This window comes from Jaculus jaculus, chromosome 5, assembly GCF_020740685.1.
Source record: "Jaculus jaculus isolate mJacJac1 chromosome 5, mJacJac1.mat.Y.cur, whole genome shotgun sequence".
NCBI lineage: Eukaryota > Metazoa > Chordata > Mammalia > Rodentia > Dipodidae > Jaculus > Jaculus jaculus.
The window spans coordinates 65,403,679-65,417,507 of record NC_059106.1 but is presented as its reverse complement, the minus strand read 5'-3'; the positions used below and the strand labels follow the sequence as shown (position 1 = coordinate 65,417,507).

General features: G+C 44.6%; 1 non-coding gene across 1 annotated transcript; it reads left to right on the top strand.

Annotated features, from left to right (window-relative positions):
• Nucleotides 1–11,874: 11,874 nt before the first annotated feature.
• On the top strand, nt 11,875–11,981 carry LOC123461108. The gene has a single exon (XR_006637426.1). It is a non-coding gene; the product is annotated as a U6 spliceosomal RNA (small nuclear RNA).
• The last annotated feature ends 1,848 nt before the right edge of the window (nt 11,982–13,829 follow it).

The following is a 13,829-nucleotide window of genomic DNA, read 5'->3' as shown; positions in this document are numbered from 1 at the left end:
GCTTAGTTTCAAGGGGAAGTTTCATCACAGCAAGGGAAACACGGCACAAACAGATAGCTGGGTGTTGCATCTTGTCACAGCACCAGGGAGGAAGCAGCAAGAGTCAGCTATCTGGCACTAGCAGGTGGGACTGGATTATAAAATCCAAAGGGAGGCTAGGGAGATGGCTCAGCAGTGAAAGGCCCTGCTTGCAAAGCCTACCAGCCTGGGTTCAATTCCTCAGTACCCACATGAAGCCAGATGCGCGAAGCGGTGCATGCATCTGGAATTAATTTGCAGTGGCAAGAGGTCATGGTGCCTGTATATATTCTCTCTGTCTGCTTGCAAATATGTAAGTAAGAGCTGGAGAGATGCCCATGCTCAGCCCTTTCTCAGTGTTCTAGGGCTGTCTCCAGCTCAACCTCCTTTCCCTCACCACTCTGGTTATCAGAGGGTATTCCTACTAAGATCCAGAGACCATGGCCCCAGATGGATTCTTCTTGCTAAACAGCCTACTTTCTCAGCCATCCTATTTCCACTAAGAGCTAGCACAAGGAGAGCAAGCTCCTTCAACAGCTCAGCCACCTCCCCAGGCCCCCAAAGATTTTTAAAGTGTAAGAGACTTCAGGTGGAAGTTGCAGCACCTTGAAGGCAGCATGTTGACAGATGCCAGCACTTTGTTTCATTTATTTATATTTTTTAATTTACTCATTTGCATGTGCATGCCTATGTGTGTGTGAACACATCAAGGCTTCTTGTAGCTGCAAATGAACATCAGACACTTGTGCCACTTTTGCAACTGGCTTATGTGAGTAGTTTGGGAATTGAATCCCAGGCCATCTCACACATACACCAGAGGGTAGGGACTAGTTTCCTGTCGTTCATTTTCCCATTCTAAACATCTTTTGTAGATTATATACTTTGGGTTTTTTGTTTGTTTGTTTGTTTGTTTTGGGGTTGGGTCTCACTCTAGTCCAGGCAGACCTGGAACTCACTCTGTAGTCCCAGGCTGGCCTCAAAGTCACACAATCCTCCTACCTCTGCCTCCAGAGTGTTGGTATTAAAAGAATGCCCCACCACAGTGGGATGTAAATTACTTTTTTGTTTTTTTGTTTGTTTGTTTGTTTGGTTTTTGGTTTTTCAAGGTAGGGTCTCACTCTAGCTCAGGCTGACCTGGAATTCACTATGGAGTCTCAGGGTGGCCTCGAACTCACGGTGATCCTCCTACCTCTGCCTCCCGAGTGCTGGGATTAAAGGCATGCACCACCACGCCTGGCTTAAATTACTTTTTAAAACAAGTCTGAAGATATATTGATGTATCTATTTCCTTTCATATTAAAATTTGCCTTTGAACCAGGCATGGTGGTTCACACCTTCAATCCCAGCACTGGGAAGGCTGAATGAAGTAGGAAAATCTCTGTGAGTTCAAGGCCAGTCTAAGTCTACAGAGTGAGTTCTAGGTCAGCCTGGGCTCCACTGAGACCCTACTTCAGGAAATAGGGCTGGAGAGATGGCTTAGCGGTTAAGCTCTTGCCTGTGAAGCCTAAGGACCCTGGTTCGAGGCTCGATTCCCCAGGACCCACGTTAGCCAATGCACAAGGGGACGCACGCATCTGGAGTTTGTTTGTAGTGGCTGGAAGCCCTGGAGTGCCCATTCTCTCTCTCTCTGCCTCTTTCTCTCTCTGTCTGTCGCTCTCAAATAAATAAACAAAAATAAAAAAAAATTTTAAAAAGTTTAATGCCTTTGCAGAGCAAAGTCGCAGCTGGGGAATGTGAAGAGATGGTGTAGCTCCAGAAGAAAAGCAAGTGTTGGGGGTCAGAGAGATGGCTCAGTGGTTAAGGTGCTTGCCTGTAAAGCCTAACCACCTGCGTACAATTCCCCAGTACCCCTGGAAAGCCAATGTGGCACATGCATTTGGAGTTCGTTTGTAGTGGCTAGAGGCCCTGGCATGCCCACTCTCTCTCTCTTCTCTATCTCTTTCTGTTTGAAAATAAAGTTTTATAAGAAAAGCAAGGGCTAGAGAGATGGCTTAGTGCATTTAAGGCATTTGCCTGTGAAGCCAAAGGATATAGGTTTGATTCCCCAGGACGCATGTAAGCCAGATGCACAAGGTGGCACATGCATCTGGAGTTCATGTGCAGCAGCTACAGGCCCTGGCATGCCCATTCTCTCCCTCTCTCTCCCTCTCTCTTTCTCTCTCTCTCTCTTCCCTCTCTCTGTCAAATAAATAAAATAAATAAATTTAAAAAAACAGCAAGTGTCATCTGGAGGATAGTGTGTGGCAGCTAATTTCATTTGCAATATTTTGTTTCTCAAGTCCAAGTGTGAACTAATTTCAACAAACCTCATTTAAGGGAAAGGGAAGTACTGGAGCTGATATTCTAATTTAAATATTTGAATTTCTTCCCGTGGAAATCTTTAAGGGCACATGCATCTCCCAACAAATGGCTTAGGAAGCAAACAGTTCTTTCAGCTATAGGAGTATGGATAGAGCGATCTTCCTAAGACCTCTTTGTAACTCATAATTCACAAAGTAAACGATGTTATGACCTTCATCCTATCCAACTCCTTGTTAAAAGGAAAAAGAAAAAAGAACTGGGAGATGGGTATATAGCTTAAAAGTTAAGGGCACTTGCTCATAAGCCTGCCAGCTCAAGTTCAATTCCCCAGCACCCATGAAAAAGCTGGACACAAAAGGCTGGAGAGATGACTTAGCAGTTAAGGCACTTGCCTGTGAAGCCTAAGGACCCAGGTTCATTTCCCCAGTACACACATAAAGCCAGATGTATAAAGTGGCTCATGCATCTGGAGTTCATTTGCAGCAGCTGGAGGCCTTGGTGCCCTCTCTCTCCCTCTCTCTTTCTCTCTCTACTTGAAAATAAAATATATTTTTTTTAAAGCTGGACACAAGGGCTGGAGAGATGGCTTAGTGGTTAAGGCACTTGCCTGCAAAACTAAAGGATCCCAGTTTGATTCTCCAGGACCCATGTAAGCCAGATGCACAAGGTGGCACATGCATCCTGGAGTTTGTTTGCAGTGGCTGGAGGCCCTGGCGTGCCCATTCTCTCTCTCTCTCTCTCTCTCTCTCTCTCTCTCTCTCTCTCTCTCTCTCTTTCTCTCTTTCCCTCTTTCTCTCTCTCAAATAAATAAATAAAATATTTTTTAGCTGGGCGTGGTGGCACACGCCTTTAATCCCAGCACTCGGGAGGCAGAGGTAAAAGGGTTGCCATGAGTTCAAGGCCACCCTGAGACTACATAGTGAGTTTCAGGTCAGCCCTGAAACCCTACCTCAAAAAAAAAAAAAAAAAAAAAAAACTGGACACAAAGTAGTAGATGCATCTGTGATTCCAATGTGTCTGCAGCAATGGGAACAGAGAGCCAGGAGAAGTCAGAAGTTCAAGGACAAGCTAGACTGCTGCACACCCAGCACCATGATAACCAGAGACCCTTGTTTCAAAAAAGATGGAAGGAGAGGAAAAAACACTGTGAGGTGCTTGACCTCCACATGCCCACCATGGCACACGTACACACACACACACACACACACACACACTGCAAACTGCTCAAAGTGTCTCAAATCAGTCCTAAATATCATGCTGTGGGAAATAACTTCAGAACACCTTTGGCTCTCTAAGTTCAGTATGCATTTAGGTCTGTCATATAAGCATTCTAAACTTTGATAACTGAGCAAATGGCAGAGCCAAAAAAAAAAAAAAAAGCCAGGACTGTGTTAACATAATGCAACGCCGCCACCTAGAGACCAAATGTTAAGGAACTGGACACCCCAGCCAAATCACTTGAAAAGCTAGATATGCTGTGCACTGCCCAGACCAGTAGGGAGCCTCTGGCTGCACAACAAAGTTAGGATGTGAGGCAGTTAAGATGAGCAAAGGCTTTTCTGTGGCGGTGGTAATTAAAATGCTGGTCAAATAACTCCTCTCACAGTTACCTACAAGGACAGGTGCTGAACTAGGCAACCAAGCAAGAAACCAACTTGCTGTAAAAGCTGTACTGATACTTGAAAAATGGTATTTAAAAATCATTATGGATTCATAATAGCTGAGAAATGGAACCAGCCTAGATGTCCCTCTACTGATGAGTAGATAATGAAGATATGGCACATTTATACAATGGAGTTCTACTCAGTGGTAAAGAAAAATGAAGTCATGAAATTTGCAGGAAAATGGATGGACCTGAAAAGGATTATACTAAGTGAGGTAACACAGGCCCAGAAAGCCAAGCACTGCATGTTCTCCCTCATATGTGGATCCTAGCTACAGATGATTGGGCTTTTGTGTGAGAAGGAAAAAACTCAGTAGCCAAGGCCAATAAGTTAAAAAGGAGATATAAAGGAAAGAGAAAGGAAGAGAGGAGGGTACTTAATAGGTTGGTATTGTATATATGTAAGTAGAAGAATAGATTAATGGGGGTGAAAAGGCCCAAAGTGAGGTCAGGGGAAGAGATTGAGTAAAGGAAAGGTGGAGGGAGGGCTAATCAAAATCTAAGAGGATGTAAATAAATCATATGGAATCCTCCAGTTTCAGACAATGGAACACTCAGGAGCCATAGATCGTTTTTAGAAAATTTTCAGTGCCAGGGATGGGATACCTCCAGTGAGTTGTTGGCCAGGCAGGTCCCTGATGCCCCCAAAACATTATAGGCCATTGCCAAGGCCCTTGGTTTCCCACCAGGAATAGATGGTAAGACCCTATTGCTAAAGATTCCACATACTTGGGCTGCAAAGCCACTGAGAAATCCTGCTGGAACTGAGCTGATAACCTACTTCATGTAGACCAGCTGACAGAAAGCTGGAAGAAGCCATTCTACATGTAGTTCAGTGGGAGAAAGAGATACCACCAGTGAAGATACTCAACAGTGGACACTGCAAGCCTTATAATTGGCCAGCCAAGACAAATGAGCCAACAGGTGCAATAGTGGCATGTTTGTCATGGTAGAAACCAACTGCCCTCCAATTGGACTGGAGGCCCACTCCATGGGGGGAAAACACATCCCTGATACTGAAAACCTAAAACAGGGGTAGTCATGAGCCCTAGGGGTGTAACATTTGCTGATGTCTGGAAAAATGTATATACTATGCTTATCAAACTGCCCAGTAAACACTTCTCTTAATATTTATACCCTTATACTAACACTACTCTCACTTTGTATAGAGAATCTTCTCTTTTCTGATGGCAGTGACCTTGAGATGACTCAGAAGGGATCATAGTGCTGGAAAGAAGTGACTAGAGTACTGAGTAACATCTCGATCACACCTTCCAAGGCTCAGGGTCTAATGTGGAAGAGGTGGCAGAAAGAATGTAACAGCCAAAGGAAGGGTAGGACTCCTTACAACATGCTCCCTCCAGACATAAAATGGCCTGGATATCCATGACCTCATAGTGCCTGACACTCCCTACATAAGACCATCATAAGAGGAGGAAAAGATCATGACATCAAAATAAAAGAGAGACTGATTGAGATGGGGAGGGGATATGATGGAGAATGCAATTTCAAAGGGGAAAGTGGGGGGAGGGTATTGCCATGGGATATTTTTTATAATCATGGAAAAATGTTAATAAAAATTGAGAAAAAAATAATTAATTTTAAAAAATCGTTATTGAGCTGGTCATAGTGGTGCACGCCTTTAATCCCAGCACTCAGGAGGCAAAGGTAGGAGGATTGCTGTGAGTTCAAAGCTAGCCTGAGACTACATAGTGAATTCCAGGTCAGTCTGGGCTAGAGTGAGACTCTAATTTGAAAAACAAAACAAAAAAAAAATTATTATGGGGCTAGAGAGATGGCTCTGAGGTTAAAGACACTTGTTTGCAAAGCCTGACAGCCTGGGTTTGATTCTCCACTACCCATGTAAAGCCAGATGCATAAAGTGAGGCACGCATCTGAAGTTCATTTGCAGCAAGAGGCCCTAGCATACCCATTCTCCCTCTCTCTCTCTCTCTCTCTCTCTCTCTCTCTCTCTCTCTCTCTCTGTCTCTCTCTCTCTTGGCAAATAATTTTTTAATTGTTAAATATCATTGTTAAAAGTGGTGTATAGGGGGCATGGTGGCACATGCCTTTAATCCCAGACTCAGGAGGCAGAGGTAGGAGGATCACCATGAGTTCCAGGCCACCCTGAGACTACATAGTGAATTCCAGGTCAGCCTGAGCTAGAGTGAGACCCTACCTCAAAAAAAAAAAAAAAAAAACAAAGTGGTGTATGCATCTGGAGTTTGTAGTGGTAAGAGGCCCTGGTGCGCGCGCACTCCCTCTCCCTCTCTCTCTCCCTCTCTCTCTCTCTCTCTCTCCCTCTCTCTCCCATAATAAAATTTTTCCTTCTTTCTTTCTTTTCTCCAAGATAGGGTCTCACTGTAGTCCAGACTGACCTGGAACTCATTCTGTAGTTCCAGGCTGCCCTCAAATTCATAGCAGTCCTCTTATCTCTGTCTCCTGAGTGCTGGGATTAAAGGTGTGCACCACCATGCCTGGCTAATATAAATATTTTTAAATTTTTTTTAAAAATCATTGTTAAGATGGGCATGGTGACATAAACGTTTAATTTCAGTACACCCAACAGACGGAGGTAGGAGGATCACTGTGAGTTCAAAGCCAGCTTGGAGATCCAGAACGTGTTCCAAGTCAGCCTGCATAGTATGAGACCCTGTCTTGAAAACCAAACAAACACAAAATAGTCAGTCAGGTACAGCAGTCCACACCTTTGTCTCAGCACTTGGGAGGCTTAGGTATGAGGATCATATTAGTTCAAGGCTAGCTTGGGGACTACAAAGAGAGTTCCAGATCAGCCTGAACTAGAGTGAGACCCTGCTTTGAAAACAAAGTCATTGGGCAGGACATGGTGGCTCACGCCTTTAATCCCAGTACTTAGGAGGCAGAGGTAGGAGGATTGCCATGAGTTTGAGGCCACCCTGAGACCCCACAGTGAATTCGAGGTCAGCCTGGGCTAGAGTGAGACCTTACCACGAAAAACAACAACAATGACAAAAAGTCATTTGTCCAAGCTGGGGATATAGCTCAGGGTAGAACATTTGCCTACCTGGGTGTGGACCCCAGCATGGGAGGGGGGACTTACAATCCTACTGTGTTCGTGTATGTATTACACACTGCTGGAATAGGCTTCTCTGAAAGGCGCAAATAAACAGGGACTTGGAATGTGAGCCATGGTAAACATCTTCTTGATTACGGGTCTCAGATCCTTCACTATTTGGCTGTGCACAGTAAATGTCCAAAAAAAGGAAAAGAAAAGATTGTAACAGGATGCTTGCTTCCAAAATTTATAGAGCTGGGCATGGTGTCATGCAGTTGTCATCCGAGCACTTAGGAAGTGGAGGCAGGAGAGTTTGAGGTCATCCTTGCCTATGTGATGAATTCAAAGCCATCCTGGGCCACGTGATTACCTGTCTCAAATAACAACAACAACAAAATAAGGGGCTAGAGAGATGGCTAAGTGGTCAAGGAGTATGCCTGCAAAGCCTAATGACCTGAGTTTCCTAGTACCCAGGTAAAGCCAGATGCACAAAGTGGTGCATGCACGCATATGGAGTCCGTTTGCAGAGGGTGGAGACCATAGTGCACCCATTCTCTCCCTCTCTCTCTCCTTATAAATAAATTTAAAAAAATTAAAGAACATAATCTAGGAAACTTGAAGAACATTTGGATTTCTTTTTAATGTGGGGTCTACAGAGATGGATCAATAGTTAAGGTGCTTGCCTGCAAAGCCTAAGGACCCAAGTTCGAATCCCCAAGACCCATGTAAATCCAGATGCACTAAATGGCACCTGCATCTGGAATTCATTTGCAGTGGCAGGAGGCCTGGTGCGCCCATACTCACTCTCCCTGTGTTTGCCTCTTTCTCTCTCTCTTAAATATATATATATATATATATATTTTTTTTTTTTTTTTTTTTTTTTGGTTTTTTGAGGTAGGGTCTCCCTCTGGTCCTGACTGACCTGGAATTAACTCTGTAGTCTCAGGGTGGCCTTGAACTCACGGGGATCCTCCTACCTCTGCCTCCCGAGTGCTGGGATTAAAGGCATGCACCACCACGCCCAGCAAATAAATATATTTTTTTAAACAAGGGGCTGAAGCTGGGTGTAGTGGGTCACACATTTAATCCCAGCACTTGGGAGGCAGAGGCAGGAGGATCACCATGAGTTTGAGGCCACCCTGAGACTACAGAGTAAATTCCAGGACAACCTGGACTAGATTAAGACCCTACCTTGAAAATAAATGAGGGTTTTGGGGGATAGCTCAATGGTTAAAGTGCTTGTTTGCAAAGCCTGATGATGGCCTGAGTTCACTTTCCTAGTACCTATGTAAAGCCAGATGCACAAAGTAGTGTAGGCATCTGGAATTCGTTTACAGTTGCTGTGGCTAGAGACCTTAGCACGACCATTCTCATTCTCTCTCTTTCTCTCTCCTTGCAAATAAACAAATATTATAAAATGAAAACCAAAATTTAAAGACTTTTCTGCACATACCATGAAACATCGTTCTCCCTGCTAAGGAGCAAACTCAAGGGTGGTTTAAGGGTATAGATTCGACAAACACATTGTATGGGTTCCAATTCCAACATCATCATTTTGAATTTTACTTTTTCTGCGCCTCAGTTCCTCATCTGAATAGGACACAGGCATAGTGATGAACACCTTTAGTCCTAGCATTCTAGGTAGTAGGATCACGGAGAGTTCAAAAACAGCTTGGGGCTAGAGAGATGCCTCAATGGTTAAGGCACTTGCCTGCAAAGTCTAAGCAACCATTAGATTCCCCAGTACCCACGTAAGACAGATAGATGGACAATGTGGTGCATGCATTTGGAGTTCGTTTACAGTGACTAAAGGCCCCGGTGTGCCCATTCATATTCATTTTCTTTCCCTCTCTCTCTCTCTCTCTTTTTAATTTTTAAAAAATTTTATTATTGGGCTGGAGAGATGGCTTAGCGGTTAAGCGCTTGCCTGTGAAACCTAAGGACCCCGGTTCGAGGCTCGATTCCCCAGGACCCACGTTAGCCAGATGCACAAGGGGGCGCACGCATCTGGAGTTCGTTTGCAGTGGCTGGAAGCCCCCATTCTCTCTCTATCCGTCTCTCTCTCTCCCTCTCTCTCTCTGTCACTCTCAAATAAATAAATAAAAATGAACAAAAGATATTAAAAAAATAAAATAAAATCTTTAAAAAATTTATTATTTTTTTGAGAGACAGAAAGAGGCAGATAGAGAGACATAGAGAACTGGCACACCAGGGCCTCCAGCCACTGCTAAGGAACTAAGGAACTCCAGACACATGTGCCACCTTGTGCATCTGGCTTACGTGGGTCCTGGGGAATTGAGCCTGCGTCCTGTAGCTGAGCAGACAAGTGCCTTAACCACTAAGCCCTCTAGCTTCTCTCTTTCTCTCTTTGCTTCTTTCTTTCTCTCAAATAAATAAAGCATTTTAAAAAAACATACCAGCTTTGGACTACAGATTGATTTCCAAAACAGCCTGGGCTAGAATAAGACCCTGACTCAAAAAAAAAAAAATTTTAATTTAAAAAAATACAGGAAAGTGGTAACTACCTCATGTGGTCCTGTGAAGATTATAGTATAAACCACCAAAAATAACTGGTAGTAGATGACATTTTCTTATCTCCCTCTTGGGTGTTATTTATGGCAAAGCAGTTCAGAAATGTCACTATTAACCACAAGGACACACCCCATCGGTTCCCAATTGCTGCCTGCCTCCTTGGGGCGGAGGTGGATGGTTTTTGAGAGAGGGGAACAGTTAGGGTGACTGGATCCCTGAAGTTTGTAAAAAGGGCAGGAAAGTTTGCACTTGCTAGAAATCACAGATAATCTGACTTCTTACTTTTTTTTTTTTTTAAGGTAGGGTCTCATTCTAGCTCAGGCTGACCTGTAATTCACTATGTGGTCTTAGGGTGGCCTCAAACTCAAGGCAATCCTCCTACCTCTGCCTACCAAGTACTTGCCTTCTTATATCTTGCCTAGTTCCCTAGGCCTGCTTCTCCACAAAGACTCCTCTGGGAAGGAGGTCTTTCATAGGATTTCAACATTGTGGTTGGTCAAGTTTAGCCCCTGAAACTTGGTAGGCTAGACTTCCTGAGGCAGCCTCTAGCCCTAAGCAGCCAGCTGACCCTCTGGTTCACCTGAGCTGGAAGACAGCCCACCACCATGAGATTATAAATACCTTTGTAAGGGGAGGGCAGGCTCTCTGACCACTTGGGAACTTCCAGCTGTGGGTGAGTTTTTCCCTCACCCTTACTTTCCATATGGGCTCCTTTATCCCCTCCAACTCCCCACATGACAGGTGCTCCTTGAACTTCTTTCCATGCCTTTTGTTTCCAGGCCCTCTACATGAGATCTCTAGCCCCATGGGTGCCTTTCCTTGGTTCTGTACTTCCCTCAATAAATATAATAATTATCCTTCTTAGTCTTCTTTTTTATTCAATTCTTTGATTAAAATTAGAAACAAACCTATGGTTTGGGGTTCAAGGGCTTTCCAGGACCCCTAGCAGCCTACTAAACTTTGAAGTTTCCTTACTAACTTAGATGGAAAACCATTAACTATGGCCACTAATTATTTCTTTTGAGTTACTGGGAGTTTTTAACATTTGCACAACAAAATAAGGCCAAATACAGAACCGTAGTGGACCTCAAAAATCATACCCAATGCTTTTCCCAAAATGTTTGCTACTCATTTTAGCTTTTCTGTCATGTTTCTCCACACAAGCACAGAGCTCAAGTGTGGAAGGTGAATGAACACAAGTCACAAGTGGCTTTGGCACCTGACCCTGGGAGCTGCATCTTCTGTGCACATGTGTGAGACCATGTGACATGCGCCAGTAGGAGCATGTGAAGCAGACCAGTCACTTACTGGACAGGTCTGAGGTGCTTAGCCATCCTCTGGTTCACTCTGAGGGGGGAAGGGCACCTCAGGTCCACTGGATAGTTTCCACTTCTTTTCTCCTGCAAAGGCGCCTTTCTGCATTCAGTTTACTGTCTTGCCATTTTTCACTTTTTTCACCTTAATCAGCCCTGAGTTTAATTTAATTAATTTCAGTTATAAGAGGGGAAAAAAAAGTATGGCTAGGGAGATGGCTCAATAGTTAAAGGAATTTGCTCACAAACCTGTTGGCCAGGGTTCAATTCCCCAGGACCCATCTAATGCCAGATGCACAAAGTGGCTCCTGCATCTGGAGTTCATTTGCAGCACCAAGAGGCCCCATACCATTGGCATTCTTTCTCTCCTCTCTCTGTTTGCAAATATACCTTTGTTTTGTTTTGTTTCTTCGAGGTAGAGTCTCACTCTAGCCCAGGCTGACCCGGAATTCACTCTGTATCTCAGGGTGGCTTTGAACTTGCAGCCATCCTCCTCCTACCTCTGCCTCCCAAGTGCTGAGATTAAAGGCATGCACCACCATGCCCAGAAATTGTTATTCTTTTCTATTTTTTTAAACTTTTTATTTATTTATTTGAGAGACAGAGAGGGAAAGAGGCAAACACATACAGACAGACAGACACACACACACACACACACACACACACACACACACACACACAGAGAGAGAGAGAGGGAGAGAGGGAGAGAGGGAGAGAGAGAGGGAGAGAGAATGGGTTTGCCAGGGCCTCCAGCCACTGCAAACAAACTCCAGATGCATGCACCACCTTGTGCATCTGGCCTACGTGGATACTGAGGAATAGAACCGAAGTCCTTTGTCTTTGCAGGTAAATGTCTTAACCATTAAGCCATCTCTCCAGCCCCACAAATATACTTTTAAAAAAGTAAAAAGTGTCACATGTGTCTGGAGTTCGTTTGCAATACCAGGAGGCCCTAAATACGCCCATTCTCTGGCTCTTTCTCTCTCAAATAAATAAAAAATAGGGCTGGAGTGCTCACTTCAGCAGCACATATACTAAAATTAGAATTATACACAGAAGATTAGCATGACCCCTGTGCAAGGATGACACACAAATTCGTGAAGCGTTCCATATTTTTCTGGCGCACCCATTCTCTCTCACTCTGCCTCTTTCCCTCTCTCAAAATAAATATTACATATAGGGCTGAAGAGATGGCTTAGTGCTTAAGGCACTTACCTGCAAAGCCTAAGGACACAGGTTCGATTCCTCAGTACCCATGTGAGCCACATGCATAGGGTGGGACATGTGTCTGGAGTTTGTTTACAATGGCTAGAGGCCTTAGTGCACACTGTATTGCTCTCTCTCTCTCTCTCTCTTAAATAAATAAATATAAAAATACGTAAAATTTGAAAAGGGGGGGCTGGAGAGATGGCTTAGCGGTTAAGCGCTCGCCTGTGAAGCCTAAGGACCCCGGTTCGAGGCTCGGTTCCCCAGGTCCCACGTTAGCCAGATGCACAAGGGGGCGCACGCGTCTGGAGTTCGTTTGCAGAGGCTGGAAGCCCTGGCGCGCCCATTCTCTCTCTCTCTCCCTCTATCTAGCTTTCTCTCTGTCTCTGTCGCTCTCAAATAAATAAATAAAATATTTAAAAAATAAAAAAATAAAAAATAAAAATAATAAACATGAGTTCTGTACAGTTTTCCAGGACTCTTCTTAAAAATTTGAAAAGGGGAAGAAAAGCCTTGAGCCTCTAAACCATGTATTTTTTCAATTTTTTTATTAACAACTTTCATGATTATAAAAAATATCCCATAATACCCTCTCTCCTACTTTCTCCTTTGAAACTCCACTCTCCATCATATCCCCTCCCCATCTCAACCAGTCTCTTATTTTGATGTCATGATCTTTTCCTCCTATTATGATGGTCTTGCGGAGGTAGTGTCAGGCTCTGTGAGGTCAGGGATAGTAATGTATTGTTTGTTGTAACCCAGGCTGCCTTCAACTCAGAGATCTTCCTTGCTCTCGGCCTCTGGAGTGCTGGCATTACAGGCCTGAGGCACCATGCTTGGTTTAAAAAAGAAAAAGTCTCATAGTTGTTCAGGTTGGCTTTGGAAACTCCTGGGCTCAAACGGTCCTCCTGCCACAGCCTCTGAAGTTGTTGGACTACTGGGGCTTGCCCGCACAGCAGCAGCGCATCAGGAATCTTAACTGTTACCGCGGAACCCGAGGGGGCCGAGGCAGGTAAAGCGGAGCGCAGGGCTGCCAGGCTGGGGCGCATGCTCCGCTCTGCCGCCCCACGGGTGCCAGTCAGCCTCTCATCACGTAACCAGGGCTCTCGGCCTTATTCTGGCTTGGAGTTTAATGTCATTCTGTAACTCTCAGCAAGGCTCTTTACCCCTCTGTTTCTCAGTTTCACCATGTGAAAAATAAGACAGTATTTTAACAGGTTTTCAAAGTGCTTCTGTGATTAACATTTGAGGGTTTTTTTTTTTTTTTAATTTGCTTTGGCGGAGGCAGCATGTGTTCATGTACATGCCAGGGTCTCCTGCAGCTGCAAATACCCACCTGTCTAGTTTTATATAGGTGGCGGCTGTGGCATTGACCCCAGGCAGGTAGGTTTTACAAGTAAGCATCTTTAACCGCAATCCAACTGTGCAGCATGGAGTTTGAAAATTTCTAAACCAGGAGATTAAGCTTGTTTTTGCTTGTGTGTAATGTGGTGTGTGGATCTCCAAGTGTGTGTGCCCTGCGACACCCCCACATCCACCTGCAGCAGGGTGGGGAGGCTGCCCAGTGGTGCCCCTCATCATCTGCCCCTTCTCGTTTTGAGCCACAGTCTCTCACGCCTACCATAGCTGGCTGCTGCTTCCACAAACCTCAAGCCCAGGCGATTCCTTGATCTCTGCTCCCATTTGTGGGACTGGTAACAGGTGGGGGATGGGAGCGCACATGCGCACTCAACTGTGGAGCTGTAGCTTCAGCCCTTAA